Below are 18973 nucleotides of genomic sequence, written 5' to 3' on the forward strand. Positions count from 1 at the left end.
AACTACAGGCTATTTCTTCCTCTTTTTTCTCCTACCAAGCTCTGTGAAACATACAGCATTATCTTCTAAGGGCAAAGCGAAGATGTTTGCTAAACACGAGCAGACTAAGTACATGAGCCTTTTAGAAGCAGCTATTGCTGCTGGAGACTTAGTGAGTCCCATTGTTTTGTGGCTCAGCCAGCTTCTTTGGAAGCTGAGCTTCTTTGGACTGTTCTGCAAAGCCAGCACCTTGTGACAAGGCGTAACCCCTCCCCAGGGAAATAAAAAACAGGTGGGCATCCAAGGAGCGGGGCTTTCTTTCTGCTGAGTGTTTAACTTACAGTGTCTCCTTGCAACGAAACAACAGCAGTTTGGGGTCAGCTCAGCAGCTGACTGAAGGCAGGGTTAGCTAGGCTCCTGCAGCAGAGGGTTGAAGCTATTTCTGGAAAATCACGGATGGGTTAAAGCTGGGAACCTTCCTGTAGCATGCCCTGACTGGAGGGGACTGCTCTGACCAGTAGTTAGCTGGTTGCACTGGTACAGGCCTAAAAGAAAAATAAGTAGGAAGAAATGCCTCTTCCCTCCATCCCAAACAAGCTGGCATGCTCTAGATCAGGGTGGCTCACCCAGCTGTGACTTTTAGAAATGTGGAGTTGCAGAGTAAGGGCAACATCTCCCTTTTCCATGGCCTTAATTCAAGGCAAACAGCTCAACCCCCAAACCCCTTCTCTGTACAAACTACAAGCATTCCTTTGTGTCAGTACGGAGGGGGAGCACCGTCAGGCTCTCTGGGGTAATGAGCACTTCAAACCTATCTCAAAGGGATGAGCAACCATGGATGGCCAACCTGACAGATGGGGGAGGAGAAGGGGAGCTCAGATAGCAGCGAGACGATTGTAATTAGTGTAATAAGCAGCAATTGCAGCCCAACAGCTGCCTTGCCCTCCCCGAGCGTCTGCTGCATGCACCAGCACCAACCATGGCCAAGGATTTTGACACTTGCTGCACTCTGAACGTCTCTGCTGTGAAAAAAGTTCTGACTTTGATAGTCTGCATTCCACACAAGACACACAGCAGAGCACGTCCTTGCTTTTCCAGCCTCTTCACCTCCACCTGAGTGAGCAGCACCATGTGCTGACAGAAGGGACATGAAATTGGGTTTAGTTTTGATGTCAACTATGATTTTGCCTGTGACTTTGACCAAAACGTTGTTTCCTCTGTGTTGAGGCAAACCTGCCATACTCAACTTTCTGAAGTGCCTGAAGCCCCAGAGATAAGCTATTCTACACAAAATGGCAAAACAAGACAAATACAATTTTCAGTGGATATATACAACCATCCTCCACTGATGAGTATTTGTCTGATGTCCTTCCCTGACACATCTTTAAGCTAAATTCTCTTGAAGCACAACAAAGTTGGCTGTGAGCATATAGCACAGAAAAAACTTCCACCAGTTTTAGGGTCTGGATCAACATCTACAGTCAGCACAAGGGTTGCAAATCTGCTGATGTGACAAGCTACGGGACCTAAATTGCAAAAATATGCTGTGGCTTAGACCCAGACTAATTCTGAGTAATTTCTGGTGCTCAAGCTCCAGGAGGGAATGCTCTTCTCACTTGCTCTCTGCTATCCCTTGGTCTAATGGAGGTGGTCAGGGGAAGCAGTCAGATCCTCAGGGTAACTGCATATTTTGGCAGTAGTTAAGGATTCAGTTCCCAATGATTTTTAGTGGGTGTTAAGACACTCAGAAAGTATGTGCTGTGAATATGTCTGGAGGTATGAGTTTTAAGCTCTTCAACCAAGGGACTGTTTCCTGCAGTGCTTAAGAAAATCAGAGTATGAAGACAACAAATAAGGACAAGCTCGGAGAGCAGAAAATGTTGAGTAAATTTAACCCCTCATGAAAGGAAAAAGCCAAGGCTGGGTGGGAGAGTTCAGGAACAACTGCAACCAGGAGGTTTGCTGAATGTTCCCTGAATGACCAGCTGGGCAGTGTCAGAGGCAAATTAATCAAAGCCATCTATGTGGGGTGCCACTAGGCATCCTGTGAAAAACAGAACAAACCAGAGGCTGAGGCCCAGTGAGAGCTCTGTGTGCTGCATGCCTGGCACAAACCACACCACTGTCCCGACTGCCATCAGGATCTCCTTTCTCATACAAAGGACAGGGGAAAGGAATCAGGAAGCCAAGAGCATGGCTACAGTCAGACCTTTCACTTGCTGCTCTGCTGAATGGTTCCAGTGGAAATCAATGGGGGTTTCAAGTACATAAATCACAGAGACATCCACATTGAATCCATTTGCTAATTAGTGAAGATTAACATTTATTTTATCCAACAGGCATTCAGGTAAAGAAGGTAATTCTCTCTCTGTATGTCCCTTTTACACTTGTTAAAAAGTAGGACAAAGCTGTCTCTTGATGACAGTAATCCTAAAAGGAACTTTCTCTTCACCAGGGGAGGTGCCTGTGGGCATAGCCTGATCTGGGCATGTCACTTGCTGTGGCTGGACAGGGCCAGCATCATAGACCTTCAGCCCCTAATCCCAAATATGGCAGACCTCTGCAACCACTGCAGCTTTTGACACGAGCCTTAGACCAGTCTTGGGCTCACAGTACTGGTCCAGAACAAGGCATCCTAAAATCTAACACAAGACCCTGTGTCGTCTCAAAGGGAAATTTAAACCATCAGGCTGCTACTGCTTCATACCTCCATTAACACTGTGGGAAATCTTACACACTTTGCTGTGATCCTGTATCTGAGGACACGGTGGCCAGCAAGTGAAAGTATTTCAACCATTTAAATAGCTTCACTTAACAAATATAAGAAACACTTTTGATTTATAGCGCTAGAGTAATTTGATACCTTCTGTGCTGTTAATGAAGCAAGCATTAATAGCATTTTATCATCAGTTTTAATCTTCCTGGCATCATTTCATGCCCACAGAAAACTCACTCTGTAACTCTGTACCTACAGCTCATGTTGGATGAGGCCCCTGGCCACAGCTGGTTTCCAGCACTCTGAGAACTCAATCTCTGCTAATCCCAGCCCTTTACATCAACTCAGAGCAATCTAAAAAGGAGACACATGAAGTCACTTAGGCTTATCTCTCTAATTGCCTGCCTGCAAACCAGGGGTTCAGTGTCAGCCACTTGCACTCTCATAAGACACGGCAGCCAGAAAAATCCGACCTAAAATATTCACCACAAGCATTTTGAGAAGGGTAAATGAAACTACCAAAATCCTGCTGACTGCTGCAGCTCCAAATGCAATGCCAGCTACGAGGGACACATCTGGTAACAAAGGCAGCGTTCATGCCTTTCCTCTGCTGCAGCCCTTCCCAGGTCTGTGGCTGTGCAACACAGACTCCAATTCTCTCGGCAGCTTTCTTGAACTGCCCAGTGACAACAGAGTGAAAATGTTAATGAATACTGTCCCATAAATACTTAATGCACATTTTCCTGCGAGTCCTGCTGTGATTAAATAGCCACCTCATTACTCAGTACCATCTTTCTTTCTTTTTTATCTTTGCATGAAATACCAAGAGTTGCAACTATAACCACACGATCGAGCTGCTGGAAACATCACTGCATAAACCAACACCAATGAGGCAAAATCCAAACACAGATTTCCAAGGAAAGCAAAGAGAAATCGAACCCCGTTAAGAGCAAATATTTCCTCTCAGCTACCTCCTCCCAGGATCAGCAGAGGAAGAAAAGCAGAGGGGACAAGCCTGCAATATATTTTTTTCTTGATTCTAGCTTATTTGGTTTTACTGTCTTTTTCCATTGCATTTGGAGGTCCTTGTGACAATGGGGGTCCACTGCAGGTATCTTATGGATACATGAATCCCTGGGAACCACTCTGGGGCTGGCTCTGCTCTGACACCAACTCCTCAACACCTGCAACAGGAACTCTGCTGTTCTCCCTCATCTGCGGCTTGGAGGGTGTCCATGATTTGTCCAAGGTTACACAAGCAATCCAGGACAGACATGTAAGGAAACATGGATCACCCAGGGGCATTGTTATAGCAGTGACCATGCTGTCCAGAGCACAGCTGACCACAAGATCCACCACGCCTGCTTGCACAACATCATGACAGTCATTTAGGAATCACAACAGAGAAATATTAGGATATTGTTTTCTGGACCATTAGAATTCCCATATTTGAGTCCTTCCCACCAACCCTTAGCTATTTCACAAACCAACCCAAAAGCTGCAATTCCCCTGGGGATACCCAAGACCACAAGAGTAACGCTGAGAGCCCAGAGTCAGCGCAGTTGGCAGCACTGGGGTTGGGGGTTTGTGTGTGCTGCCAAACGTGACACGTGGGATTTCCAGCACTGCCATCCAAGCAGGTCCCAGCTGCAGTGAGTGCTGGTGCTAGAGACACGTCTGTGCTGCTCCCTGTGGTTTTGCTTTGCAGGGCAATGCTCTGCCTTTCACACAGGCCATGGGAAACGTTTCCTCTGAGAGAGCAAAGTCGTACAGTCCAAATTCATGCCAAATGGCTAAAAACATAGAAGAATCAAAGGGCTAAAGCTTGTGTACGTCAGAACTTTTGGTAATTCCTCCCAAATACATAATTTTTTGGCACAGATGCTTCAAAGTAACTGAAGGGCAAGCATTTAGTTCCATTTTAGCTGGGAGAGTCCCAGCTCTTGTCCCTCTGATTTAAATATGGAAGCAGGCTCATTACACAATATGTGTTTCAGCGAGTTCTGCACCAGGGAGAGTGTGAAGCTAAGGCTAACGAAGGGAATATCATTAAAGTAATAAACAGTACTAAAGCAGGAACAAATAGACTGAAGCACGGGCTGCTGCCACACGTATCACAAGGAGTCTCCAAAGAGAAAGAGACTCCATTTGAGTCTCTTTGAGATGCAGGAAAAAGCACAGCAGAGGATGGTGTGTGGGGAATACTGGTGAGGAACTGGTGCCAGCTGGAGAGGCTGCTTTTGAAGTGCTGTGTGGAGACAGTGGGCAGCCAACACAGTGCCATGTGCTAATGCATGGGAAATGTAAAGACTACTGGTGATTAAAAGGTGCTTTATCCCCTTCAGAACTGGTCCTGAGACACAACCCCAGTCTCAGTCCAGCTAATACACACAAACAGGGCTTTCAAAGGACCACTTCAACTCATTTTGTTTGTCTGCAGGACACAGACGCCAGGAATAAATGCACATCTACATCTCATTTCAAATTCATGCTGCCAGGAGAGTCAGCCCACAAGAAGCACCAACATCTCCTGGAGTCAGATCTGCACATGCCGGCACATTTCCACTGCCACCCCTCAAAAGAGAAAAAAAGAAAAGAACTTTTCCCCCCTTCTCTGGGTGAGCAAATAGAGTAATTTAAGGTGTAAGTAGATGAAGTAGCTAATTAAGGAAATAACCGATAACTTAAATCAAGATCATTAGAGGAAGCAGCATGTTGCTGCCATTACTTAAATGGCAGCTGAGCTAAAACATGCTCACTCAACCTGAGATTTCAAAATCCACAGTCAGCCTGATCCACACAGGGAGAGCTTCCCATGTCATCCCTCCACGGGGGCCAAAGCCACTAAGGAAAACACTCAAATCTCCTGGTAATTTCCTACAGTCTGAACATTTAATCATCCCCAGCCACCACCATAAAAATCCCAAGTGAATGATTCACATGTTGAGAGAAATTTGCAATAAGCAGCAGCAGCAGGGTCTTCTGCCCTAAGAAGCAGCCCCTGCCTGTTTTTGGCAGTGGGGAGAACAAACCCTCTGCAGAAATAAATTCAAATACGTTGGGCCATATGAATTTTGCTTCTGGCATCTTGTGCTGCGCTCCTCAGCCAGCTGCTCCCAGGATGGACTCTGGGATTTCTCTACCCACCCCCAAGGGGTGTTTGCACACCAGTGCCACATCTCTCACTAATTATTCCACCAGTTGCACAGACAAAACATCTGCTGAAGGAGGGAAGGAATCCTAAAGTACACAAATAATTTGCACTGCCTAAACAAAGGCAAATAGAGGATGCTGTTAAACGCCCACCCCCCCTCCTAGCAAACAGACCCAGGAGCTCTGCCCACAGGCTGCGGCTTCCTCTGCCTTCTCCAGCAGGAATGAATCCTTGTTTCCAACCAAAACCGCAGTTTGTTACTAACACAGCCTCCTTCTGTTTAATTCCTAAATTATCCTAAAGCAACAGAATTCGGCAAGTCGATTAAGCACTTAAAACACTTTGTTTCCTTCAAAAGAAGCTTTTGTTTTGCCTGAAAGAAAATTGGAGTTTTTCTCCTGAATTAATATTAACAAAGGCATAAGAAATCCAACATCCCAAAGTTAAAAAACCCCTTTATCCTGCATTAAACACAGCTGCCAAAGACCCAAAATCCGCATTCTGTCATTCCACACATATCCTTGCAACAGCTGAGAAGACACAGCAGGTCTGGAAACTCAGAGCTGAAGATAAGCTGCAGCCTCCCGCGGGGTTTTACTCTTCATGGGTTTTAAAGAGAGTGAAAACGCAGGAGCAGCTCAGGGACTGGCGACAGAAGTCATGTCTGCATCAAGGAAAAGTTGTACTGTGTCCTGATATTCAGCCAAATATTAGCAGAGGATAGAGCACAGCCCTGCTCCAGTGCCTGGCCCCCGACAGCCCCTGGGCTCTGCCTGCAAAGGGCACCGATGCTCGCAAAGGCAGGTAGGAATCAGAGCTGAAAGAGAAAACCATCTCCTAATGCAAACATTTGTAGAGCATTAAAGCCTCTGATACTTTCAGACGCTGTAAACGTGGCGCAGTTACTTACCCCGGCTAAACAGGCATTCATTCACAGGCTGGAAGAGCCCCATGGAAGGGGCGAGGACTGAGGGAAGAAGTGGCAGGACAGACCCTGGAGCATCCTCGGAGCTGGGGCTGCCTGTGCCCTGCCAGCAGCTGTGGTCATCCGGGGAGGGCAGAGCCCTGGCGCTGCCCCGGCTGCCGGAGCGACGCCCACCGCAGCTTTAGCTTATTGGTGAAAATCCCAAACCCTGATCCAATCCTGTCCCTTCACCCAAATGCAGCTCTCTGCGGAGGCAACATCCTTCCCAGTTTTGACTAGCGGTATGAAAGCAAAGTTACCTTGCCAATGTATAAATCACACAAAGAGAAGCAATAAAAAACCACCCCCACGCTCTAATTTATTTCACCTCTTTCTTACAAAAAAAGTTTCTTATTTACTTACTAACAGCCATGTGAGAGCATTGAAGAAAGCTGGCAACTCTCAGCCTGTATCCCCAGATCAAAAAATCAGTATGGTAAATATCAGGATGCCAATAAAAGCACTGTTTGTAAGAAAGCCTACCAGTGCTCCTGTCACATCTGGGGCAGGACTGTAACACGTACGGAGGTTTGCAGAAACCATCAGTACATGGGTCCTAAAGTTATACTGGATTTCACAAAGGTAACCGAATCATAAAGTGCTGCTGGCAAACAGCCTGCCCGGCCAAAACACACGGTTTGCCTTTTATTTTTGAGCCTGGCACAGACATTGACTGTAGAGACACATCTTTTTCTGCTATACACACACCTAGATGCTTGACCCTGATTGACACTCTGGCTGCACTGGTTCTGTGTTTCTGCTCTCAGAATGCACAGGGCTACAGGCAGCGACCTGGAAACCTGCATTCATTTGCAAACAACCAACAGGCAGGGATAAAAGCCTCTCATGCAACTGCACATTGCTGCACTCACTTACAGATGTGCAACCCTGGAGCAGCTCCAGAGTGTGGGCTGGCATCTGGGTGACCTCTGAATGTGCTCACACAGCTCCTCCAAGCGAGGGGGGGGGCCAGTGGTCTGCACTCCAGGTGTCCCGGCAGACAGGCAGCAAATCCAGATGTGGGCAAGCTGCCCTAGCCCTAGCACAGGCTGGGGATTCAATGAGGTCTATTCATGGAGGAGAGAGCAGGGCTTCCAGGAACACAGAGGAAGCATTTCGGAGGGGTATTCCCATTGCAAGTCCAATAAGCCTCTTTGCATTCTAACCCCTCCACCACTGCAAGCTTTAAATATAGAAGTAATCCAAATGTACGTTAAAAGAAGAACTTAGAACTTGGCAGTGTTAATCTAAGAAACATTCCACTGGGGAGCGGGGCTGGAAGAGCACTGGCAGCCTCGGGGAGGGCTGAGCCTGGCTCTCCAGGAACAAAAGCAGCTTACAAACCAGGTTTGCCACGTGAGAGCCTAATTAGAGACCGAAGCCCACACAGCAAACAGACTACAGAGGAAATTGGAGCCTAATTTACATGGAGAACGATTACTTACTGCAACCAATTAGTGTCAAGCTGACTGACAGACTACCCAAAATATATTCTCCCTACCCTCCCCTGCAAGTCTGAGTTTTCCCCACTGTGTCATTTAACCTGGGTTGTGTGGTAGGTGAGCAGCAGCACCACAGCACTAGACATGGGACAGCAAACAGGGACCTTCTGAGCTTCCCCATAACAACCACACAGTTAAAGTCACCCTTGTGCCACCTGGTGCCAGCCTCAGCTGAGCCAGAGACAGCACCATCAGAGATCAGTGTAATGTATTTTTCCCCTGGTCTTAAATCCTTGAATGACATCCTGAAGATCCCAGAATTTATTATTTTGGAAAGGTGCTCACCCTTTCCTGAGCACGTATTCTGCATGGGGACTTCCACACCCTCATTGGCAACCACACAGTAAAACTTTAGGTAAAGACTGTATCCACACAGAGAAACTCCTCCTTGGCTGGCACAGCATAGGGGTGCCCATGGTCCCATCAGTGCCTGTGCTGGGCAAGGATACCACCTTCATTCAGGGCATGTCTCTTCAGCTGCCCTGGAAGAGGACTACTTCATCACGCTTCCCAAAGTACAAGCCTGCTGCCAGTTCTGCATCAAACCTGCCCCTCCTCCCTATCAATTAGTACCCAAACTGATAAGCAGACTTTAAAAACTCCTGAAGTGCACACATGGAACTGAGCAAATGCCATTTACCTTCCTTTTACTGTTACAAAAGAAACAACTCGTTCTATCATCATTTTTCCCTTCCCAGCACCATACTCATTATTAACAGGACTGACTAATTGCTGTCCTCTCTTCCACACCCTGGCACATGCATTTGGAATGCACAATGACAACACCATTTCAATGCAACTTGCTGTGTTATTCTTGACAAATTCCTAAGTGTGGTCTGTCTGAGCAGCCTGTCTGACTACTCATCAGAGAGCCCTTGAGTACACACACTCAGGCACACAACGACCACATTCTGGATATTTGAGACCAGATAATCAGCCCTTCCTTTGAGAAACACCAATATAAACACTTTTTAATCTCTGCATGCTGCATGGATATATGGCATTTTAGATGCAGGTTATTCTAAAAAGAAAACTTGGAGGAAATGCTTGGTGGAGTTTATGTAGTAGCTGTTTGCTAATATCTGCAGATAGTCAGGACCTCAGATGGGGTAAAACATCAGCAGGAATCCTTTGAATTCAGTTCACATCAATGGTGCTAAATCAACTTACACCACAGAAGTCCCATCAAGAGAGGTAATGCAGGATCATCCCACTTGGGTGTCCTTTGGGTACAGACACCAGAAAGGTTGCAAATCCTGGCAGCTCTGGTCTCCCTCTTCGCCAAATTAAAAGTCTCTGTTAGTTACCAAGTGGATGCAATGAAAATGCATGTGTGCTCATGCTCCTGAGAATTAGGCTGTTAATCTGGTGTTTGTGCTCCTGGAGTTTATCTCCTCCACACCTCCCTTCTCCCCAGGGAATGGCCTTGCTGCCACTTTATCTGCAGCTCTAAGAACAACACGCACTGCTTTGTTTCTGAATTCCCCTCCAGTGCTACCCCTGAACCAAGCTCTGCAGAGAGGGGGGCTCCAGCAGCTGTAATTCCCATTAATTCCCCTTATGATTAACAGGTCAGCTCACTCCACCCTGATGACAGTGGGCTTCGGAAGTCTAACTCTATCAAAATTATCTATGCATAAAAGACAGTCATTACAGGAACAAACGCCTCGCTGAGACTTTTATCAGCTGTGTGCTCGCTGCTCGCTGTTGTGCCACTAATTTAGAGAGGCACAGGCTTTAGAGAGAGTGGGGAAAGCTTCAGCCTCACTGCTCTGCAGTGGCTCCAGGCACAGGAACCTCTCTTCTGTGGTTTTGATGTTGATTATAAAGCTGTGGAGGCAATCACTCCTAGAGAGGGGCAAGGGCAGGTGGGAGTGCAGGGAAATTACAGAAACATTCTTCTGAGTGCATCCCATTAGGGCTGGTGGCAATTACACATGCTGATCAAGGAGGCGGGCTTCCCAGAACTGAAATTACCGGCCTCTGAAATTACCAAGAGGGAAGGGAAGGTGAGAGAAAGAAGGAAAGAAAAAAAAAAACAACCAGAAGCAGCAAAATAACCCTCAACAATGGCCACGGACATCCCCTAGCTGCCTTCGAGCAGGGACAGGAGAGACACCTCCTCCCTGCAGGCAACTCCTGCTGGTAGTCACTCAGGGGCGACCCACAGAGATAAAAGGCAGTAAGGCCAGCTGAAAAATGCTTGTAAAAACACTAATGGTCTCAGGTCCTTCTGAGCCACCTCAAGCACTGCTAAATCACTTTTACTTGTTTTCTGCTGCATTTTGCTTAGGTATATACTGATGCACTGCACATCCCGTGTGCAGGTCAAAACCTGTGTGGATCCACCAGACAACCCAAAATGCAGGCATCACTGCATCACTATCATAATTTCTTCCTCTCATCTTTCCACTTATTTCATTAGTTGCACAGGAATAAATGAAGAAACCAACTTAACAACATCTTCCTTTCAATACACACTATTGGGAGTTACTGTAGTAATAAAAACCAGAAGGAAAAGGCAAGAATTTTCATTGCAACCACTGTGCAGCCTTGCAGTCCTGACCCTGAAACTCCTGACAATGTGTCACCACACATTATTAAGAAATATTCATATTAATCCCAACTGTCAAGCTCTACTTTCAGCCAATTAAACTGCCTGAGCAGCTGAGCTCTCCTGGAGACCTTTGTACTCTCCTTTATATATATATTTTTAAATGCTGTCTTAGGGAAAGGAATGGTTTCTGCAGAGATGAGCCACCCAGCTCCTTCCAGCCTCGTCGTGTGTGTATAAAATGTTCTTGGCTGCTTTCAAACACTGCACATTAATCTGTGCTATGGAGCCTGTCTCCTTCAGTGTTCCATCATTTCTCTTCGAGACTGGTGAGACAGAGCTGTTCCACTTGGCATCATATACCCTCCCTGCCCCCTTCCCAGGGTTTTTTCCCCCTTTGTTTTGTTTGCTAGTTTTGTTTGGTTTGGGTTTCTTTTTTTTTTTGTATTGCCACAATAGCTCACAAGCCATCACCCTTGGCACATCTGGACCTGAAGAATACATTGCTGTAGCAGCCCACAGATATATGAGACAGCCAGGGTGTTCAGGGACGATTATGGTTTTAGCACTTGAAATTATGAAAAATACCACTGCTCCCTTCCTGCAGCTTAGGGCACATAACTTCTTTCTCCCCCTGCCAGTTCTTTGCCTATGTCTTAACCTGGAGGGACAGAACTGCTTCTTGAGTTAAGGGCTGCTGGAAACAAACCCCAGACAGGTGTTTGAGTAGTGATGACCAGGATTTGTCTGTGAGCAATGTGAGCCCCACTGCCCCACCTTGTCAAGTCCTTGCACCAATAAATCAGAGCATCTCCCACACACAAAGGGCTATCTGATACAAAACCAAGTATTTTTACTAAACCCCACTCCTGGGACATGGATTTTCATGCCTGCCTGCCCAAAATTTGCCCACATGAGGATGCCTGTTGCTCAGGCTATGCCAGCCAGGCACCTCACTGGCTGCTTGCATGTGTGACCAGTACCACAGCCAAAGTACCTTCTCAACTACCCATGTGCCACCAAACTGGCAAATCATGACATTTCTTCAAGTCTTTATTAAATACTAAAATGTTCTGTAGTGCAGCCAATAGGGTTCCCCCCAGAGGAAGCTTCAGCTGCAGCCTTGTCTGCTGGGAAGCGTCACCTTGGCTGTGCCCCACTCAGAAGAGATGCACTCATTGCTGGCCCAAGTGGTTCCTTGCCATGAGTTATGAAGGACAATTCCCCTCTTCCCCTCCTCTCATCACCTTGGGTACTGCACTCCATGGAAACAGCCAGAGCCTGAGGAACGGAGAGGAGCTGAACAGGGAAGGACCACAGACCCCCTTCATGCCCTGTGCCAACTGCTTTACCACACCTGGCTTCACCATGAAAGGGATGAGTGCCTCTTCTATAGATGGGGCTTCCCAGGAGGGCAAAGGGATGTGAAGGATAAAAGCTGCCTAAGGATGAATAAGCATCCTAAACCCAGCCAGCTGCTGTGATCCAGCAGCCACAGGCGTCTGCAGCACATCTCGTGTTTTGGAAGCTGCAATGGGAACACCGTGCACTTTCCCTTTTTTTCCAAGCATCCCTAAATCCTTGGCTCCCAGCATTTCTGCAGTGATTAAACACACAGTTCTCAACATTGAAACCCCATAAAAACAAAAATCCATATGGGGACTGTCCCCATAAACCAGCCGATACCTGCCAGCAGCTGTAATCTTGGTGCCATCAGATCTGCAGAATAAATGAGTTCATTTTACTGGGGTAGGGTTTTTCTACAAAATAGAAATCAAAATTGGCTTGTGAAGATGAACGATGCCTGTGAAACTTTTTTGCTGCACTTGATTAAATACACAAAACAAACCCATTTTTTTCTACTTGAACGATAAACTCAATAGTCTAAAATTAAGCCCAGCAGGGTAAGATCCTGTATAGATTTCAACAGATACTATAATTTTTTTTGAAAACCTGACTGTAATGTATACACATTGAAAAATCACTTGAGTAGCTCTGGCAGCAAACATAAACACAGGGAAAGCTAAAAATCATGTTGTGTTTTTATCTTGATACATTCTGCACCACAAAGTACAGCCCTGGTTTGCCATTTCATGATAAACCAACCCTTTGCTTTTGATCAATTCAGTGTGTAACCATGGATGTGAATGTACATTAGCACCACGAAAAGAAAAGGGGAAGAAAAAGTCCAATCACAGAAGCACACCAACCTGAACCACATGCTTCCCAACCAAAGGTTATTTGTAGATACCAGAATTACCATTTCTCTTCAAGACAACTGATCCTTTTAATGAAAATATAAGAATCCCTAGAGAAATTCTGCTTGATCGTTATTAAATGCACAGACTTCATGCATTTTTTTTTCCAGGAAAATGACTGAAGCTTGGCTTTAGCATAATCCTGAAGATTATTTACATCATCTTTATTTTTTTACCACTGCTGCCGAATAATCAAGGCTCCTTAGAAAACCACTGCCGGAGAAACAGAAGTATTTTTCCCCTTCCTTTCCTCTCTCTTTTACCTGCTTTTATACATTCTTTCTTGCACAGGAGCAGTGAGGAGGTGTGGAGGTTAGGATTTTTCTTTTTTTTCTTCTTTCTCTCAGGGAATTTTGTCCCATTTGTTGCCTAAGAGATGATAACGACTGGTAATTTAAGAGACAAGAGATGAGGTTGGGAGGGGGAAGGAGGGAAGGGTGCAGCTGGCTACTCTCTTTGCTGGGGGGGTTCTCTGGGAAAAGGCAGAGATTTTGGCAAGCAGACATGACAGAAATCCTTGGGGAGCAGCTAGGAAGGGGCAGTGTGCACACTGTCTGTCTCCCTCCTCAATCCCCAGCTTCCAGACATTTGATGAAGGGGAGCTCAGGTTGCCTTTCAAGCATTTTTTTCTCAGCAGAAAAATCTAAGAGAGGAAAAAATTTGGCTCCTCAGAAGGCAATGGAAGGAGCTGTCTCTCCTCTTTGGAGGAAAGGGCTCCAAAACACTGCAAGTTCCCTGAATATTGGGATGCTTTAGGGAAGGAATCTTACAGGGATGCTTCAAGATGAGCAGTTTGCTTTCTGCCTCAGCATTCTTTATTATTTCCCATCACACAACCTCCCTTTTGTACCCTATCCACTCAAAGGGCTGTGCACAGGGAATGAAAACAATTAAATACTCCTAAACACGCAGGGCTGCAATTGGCGCAGTAATGAGGTCATTATGCACCTAAACATGCCTTCTAAAAATAAATTACATCCAGGTATAGAGATGTCCTGGCTGCACTGTGCCCAGGGAATTATCTTAATGCAAATCGCTAATAGCCTGGTTTGGTTTGGTTATTTCAAAGCAAACCTGGCCTCATCAGGACAATAACAAGGGCTTGGGTGATGCACAGCCTCACAAATTTCGGCTCCTCTCGGGTCAAGGGGAAGCCAAGAGAGCTGGAGCTCTGCAGGGCAGAGCCTGTGTCAGAGCCAGGGGTCACCTCTCAGCCCACCAGGGCACAGCCAGGCTGAGGGGGCTCTGCTCCACAACCAGGTGCCATCACAGGTCAGGACCAACATCTCATCCCGCCTGTGTGACATGCTTCCTGTCACAGTGTGGGGACAGACACTGCCAAGGTCTTGCCCAGAAAGGATCCCATCTGGTGAGCAGGCTTGGTTAGAATTACACAGCAGCCTGGGCTGCAGGAGGCTCGTTTGTAGTAATTAGAAGAATGATATGGGGACATGGGAGGACATCAAAGGACAGTGGTAGCTTCGATGGCACAGGTCTCTTTTTTAGTGGTCAACAGGCAAAAACTCCCCTGTATCCTTGAGCTTCTCTTAATAAACCAAAATTATACAGGCGGGGTAACCAGACAAGTCACTACAAAACCCACTCCAGGGGAAAATTAAAGGTCAACATTTTTATTTTAACATGTGCAATTCATAGAATCATTTAGGTTGGAAAAGACCTCTAAGATCATCGAGCCCACCCATTAACTAGTACTACCACATCCACCACTGAGCCCTGTTCTGAAGTGCCACAAGAGACCTGTGCATGTGTATGCACAGACACACACATTCCCTGCCCCAGTGCACAGCCATATGGGCTGCTTTGCTTCCCCAGTCTCCCAAACTGAATACAAACAAGGCTTCATGTATATTGGAATCTGTAGGAAGCTTAACATTTACTTGGCTTTTATGTAAACACTTACGTGAATTACACAAGTTTCAGCCAAGAGTCTCAGCACCCCGCTGTGCTGAGCCAGATAATTCATTACAATTAAAAGCAGAGAGGGAGGCAATCAGGCTCACCCCACACTGGGTGGGGATGGATTTGCTCTCCCAAATGGTTTCCAATTTGTCTTCTAGGAAACCCCACTGGCATTTGCTTGGGAATGCTGCTCCTGCACCCCAGGGCCCGGCTGTGTGAGCAGGGACCAGTGACATGGAGGGGTCCCAGCCACCAAGGGAGGATGTTTTGGGCTGTGCTTATGTCAGTGAGGCAGCACCTGCTGAAATTCACCTTGCAGGCAGGTGAGCACTGCCCTGGGTACACATACAGAGCATCACACCCTGACAAAAGTACTTCAACAATAACAATACTGATAATAATAACAATAGTAATAATAATCAGCAAAGAGGCACGTGGATGTTGTTGGGGATAAGGTTAAGTGCTGAGTTAACTGTTTGACTCGTGATCTTAAAGGTCTTTTCCAACCTTAAGGATTTTATAATAAAAGAACTCCTCTGCCATAAGCACATGCATCACCCCAAACTGCAAGGCAGCATCTATTCCCGAGATCTGCCTTTTTCACTCAGTATCCATAATATGCTAAGATATTAAAACTAGCCTATGGAAAGTGCTGTGGCTTACAGTGCTGAAGAAAAGTGGTGTTATCATTTGGTATTTCTTCTCTTGTTATTACAGTGAATCTTCACTACAGCTCTGAAAATAATCCAATTATTGCTTACCACTGGTAAGGTCACTGTTGCTTTGAACAGAGATTTGGGTAATACTCTGATTACTCTTAAGCAAATATTGCTGGGACTTGGGCAGAAATTTCAGAGAGATTGAAAATCCATTTAACTGGAAACCACAGATGGGAAAATATTCACATTCTAGTGGATATAAACAACAAAAAGAAGGTATCATTTCTCTGTATTATTAAAAAATATTGGTTTATCTGAAATCAACAGCACAGATATATTCAGCTATTAAACAATATATGATTTCTCATATCATATAACCTTCAAAATACAGCAATCATTGAGTCTTTATTAAATGTTCCCATACGGGCTTCCAAAGGTATTGAACTACTTAAGTGTAAGATATGGAAAACAGCAAAAGGTTTGTATCACTTGTGGGAATAAAAGAGCTGAAGAAAAGCAGATATCAAAGATCAATCTGTAATAAGGAAAGGAAGTTAACATTCCTTACAGTGGTCTTGCAGATAATTTTTCTGCATGGAGCCAACGAGATAACAGCAAAATCATATGAAATACAGATGGTGCCAAAAATGGTGTCTATTATAATTCATTTGGTACAATTAATCATAGGTTCTTTACTGTCAGACCATCTCCAGGTAATGGCAAAAACAAAAAAGGGGAGGGAAAAATACCCAACTCTTTTTGTTATTTTTCCATAAGAAGAAATTAATCATATTGTCACTGGAAGATGCTGTTTCTGACATTGCTTTACTTGAACTGGCCAACTGATTAAAAACAAAACACAGCAAGGACTTGCTGTCCTTCTGCTGAAAGGGTGGAGAAATGCTGAGATTAACCCCTGAGTGTCCGGACAGCTATGAATGACCCACCAGAAAATCCAAAAAAACGTCCCTGGACAGAGGGAAAAATGAAAAATTCCAACAGCTCTGGGGGTGGCCAGGGCTGCCTGACCCATGGATGGCTTCTCCTCCTCTCCTTCTTGAAACCACATTGTTAGCCAGAGAGTTTCCTCTCAACACCCCCACAACACATCTTCATCCCACAGCAGGGATCTGTGCTGGGGTCTGGGCTGAACTCCTGCTCAGCCCTGGTGGGTTTGGCACAGTGACACGCCTATAACCCTTTCAGAGCTGCATCTTTTTATTCTCTCCACACTCTCCCAGCCTCACGAGGTTTCCTGCATCGCAGGCAGATTACACCAGGGAGGGATGTCACAGTGCTGCAGTGCTGTGCCAGGAGTGAGACAGCAGTGACACAGCCCTGGGGACACAGAGGGGTGAGCAGGCACAGTGCTGCAGTCTCTCTCCTAGGAAACCTGCCCTGCCTGCCTCACACACGCCAAAATCCCAAGGGGATAGCGAACAGTAGAAATCGCATCAAGAAAACCTATTTAAAGTGATACCCCACTGTCATGCAGCACATGAAAAATGTGTGCCTCAGCTTTCCAGATGACTCTATTCCCTCCAGAGAGCTGCCTGTGAGCAAGCTGCCTGCCCAGCACCAATGAATGATATGGCAGCACGATCACAAAGCCTGACCCTGCCTTCGTCCTGCCAGTCTTTGACTCCTGCCTGCCCATCTTGGACCAAGAAGGGAACAAAGAAGGCCTGGAGAGGAGAGAATCACTGCAGGGCAGCCACTGCCTAGCAAAGGCACCAGGGGAGCAGGATGCTAAGGGAATGAGGATGCCCAGGGGATGAGCGAGATCCCAGACATGGGTAATTCCTCTCTGATGGCTAATGAGTGCAGTGGGGCTCCCACTCATCTCCCAGCACAAGCTTCTCCCCTCTCTCCCCAGAGCCAGGAGGCAGCGAGGGGCTGCACAAGGATTCAGACATGTTTTCAGCAGGAGGCAATGCTCTCATCCACATTAACATCTTTTCTGTTTTGAACCTCAGCCCTGGTGCCTTTCTCCCGGGTGCTTCTTAATGCTTTCCTCATCAATGCCCACACCCACTCTGCAGCACAGACACCTGCAGGCTTTTAATTGCTCCTGGATTGCCTTGATTAGATGCTTTCGGGGACCTTTGACTTTTCTCTCAAGAGGTATCCAAGAGACAGGCATAAACTCACAGTTTATGCGCAACCCAGAGTGCTGGGCTCTGTTTTCTCTTGTACATACACAGCAGCCAGGGCTTGGGTCTGCTCACATCATCCCTGGGCATCTACAGTGCTATGAAATCAGCATGCAAAGGGTATAAAACACTGTCTAGCAGCAACTACACTTCCACCGGGCTAAGGACTGACACCTCATGGTTCATTTCTACAAAAAACTAAGTATGTTGCCAACTAATCGCCTCTTTCCTACACAGTAACTATATCTGGTTTTTATTTTGAAGCTCTTTCTCTGCAAACTTGTTTCTTCAGAGAAAATGCAGCAGCCTGAAAAACTGAAAACTGACTATTTAAGAAATAAATTGTATTGGTGCCTTAGGAAGAACATGGGCTATTTTTAGCACATTAGACCATTCTGTTAAATATTAGCAAACAGAGGAAGAAAAAACCACATGGTTTTGTGCTTCTTGTTAATGGCACTAATCCCCAGCACACAGGAAAGCCCAGGGGACAGGATTTTTAAAACCATTCTGTGAGCTGCAGAATAACCTCCAGGTTAAAAGTGCATTAAGACAATTATAATCAAAAACATCTCTGTCAAGGGTGGATCTCAAATCCCTGTTGAGGGACAGGTTTAACTTCTCAGCAAGTGAACACAACCAAACCACACCATTGTTTTGCTGCTAGTGGCTGGAGTAAGTTATTCTGGCCACCTCGCTGGGGCGGGCACTGGCACAGGGACCCAGGATCTGCTGCTGCAGGATGCAGGCACTGTGGGGGAGCCTGGCACACCAAGGGAGCCCAGCATGCCAAAATGCCCAGGCTCCTCACAGCATCCCCCTTCCAAAAAGTAGTCTGGGTGAGACAGGCTGAGACCTAAGAAATGATGGACAGCTCTGAGATAAATCAACAGATGCAGCATCCAAGGAGAAGGAGGGCAAAATGCAGAGCCAGGTAGCAAGCACTGCCTGTGACTATGCTGGCACAGTCCAGCCTCAATGCTGCCAGGGTTTCCAAGGAAGAAATTAAAAAAAAGAATAATTATAAAACCCCCTAAACTCAGCTGGCAGACTGCTGTTACAGACATTTGCACAGACACTGGAGGAATATCCAAAGTATAGTTGTGTTTAATAT

The 18973-nt window shown here is 46.1% G+C and overlaps 1 protein-coding gene across 3 annotated transcripts in view; it reads right to left on the reverse strand.

Annotated features, from left to right (window-relative positions):
- The window catches only part of PRICKLE2 (prickle planar cell polarity protein 2), a 102166-nt gene that overhangs the window by 49269 nt on the left and 33924 nt on the right, over window positions 1-18973 (reverse strand). Inside the window, exon 1 of one of the 3 annotated variants that reach the window (XM_030956570.1) lies at window positions 6760-7003. The exons of the other annotated variants lie outside the window; for them this stretch is intronic. The gene's annotated coding sequence lies outside the window, so the exon portion shown is untranslated. Of the gene's footprint in view, window positions 1-6759; window positions 7004-18973 lie in introns of those variants that run through there. 3 annotated transcript variants of the gene reach the window in all.

This window comes from Camarhynchus parvulus, chromosome 12 (genome assembly GCF_901933205.1).
Source record: "Camarhynchus parvulus chromosome 12, STF_HiC, whole genome shotgun sequence".
NCBI classification, from domain to species: Eukaryota; Metazoa; Chordata; class Aves; order Passeriformes; family Thraupidae; genus Camarhynchus; species Camarhynchus parvulus.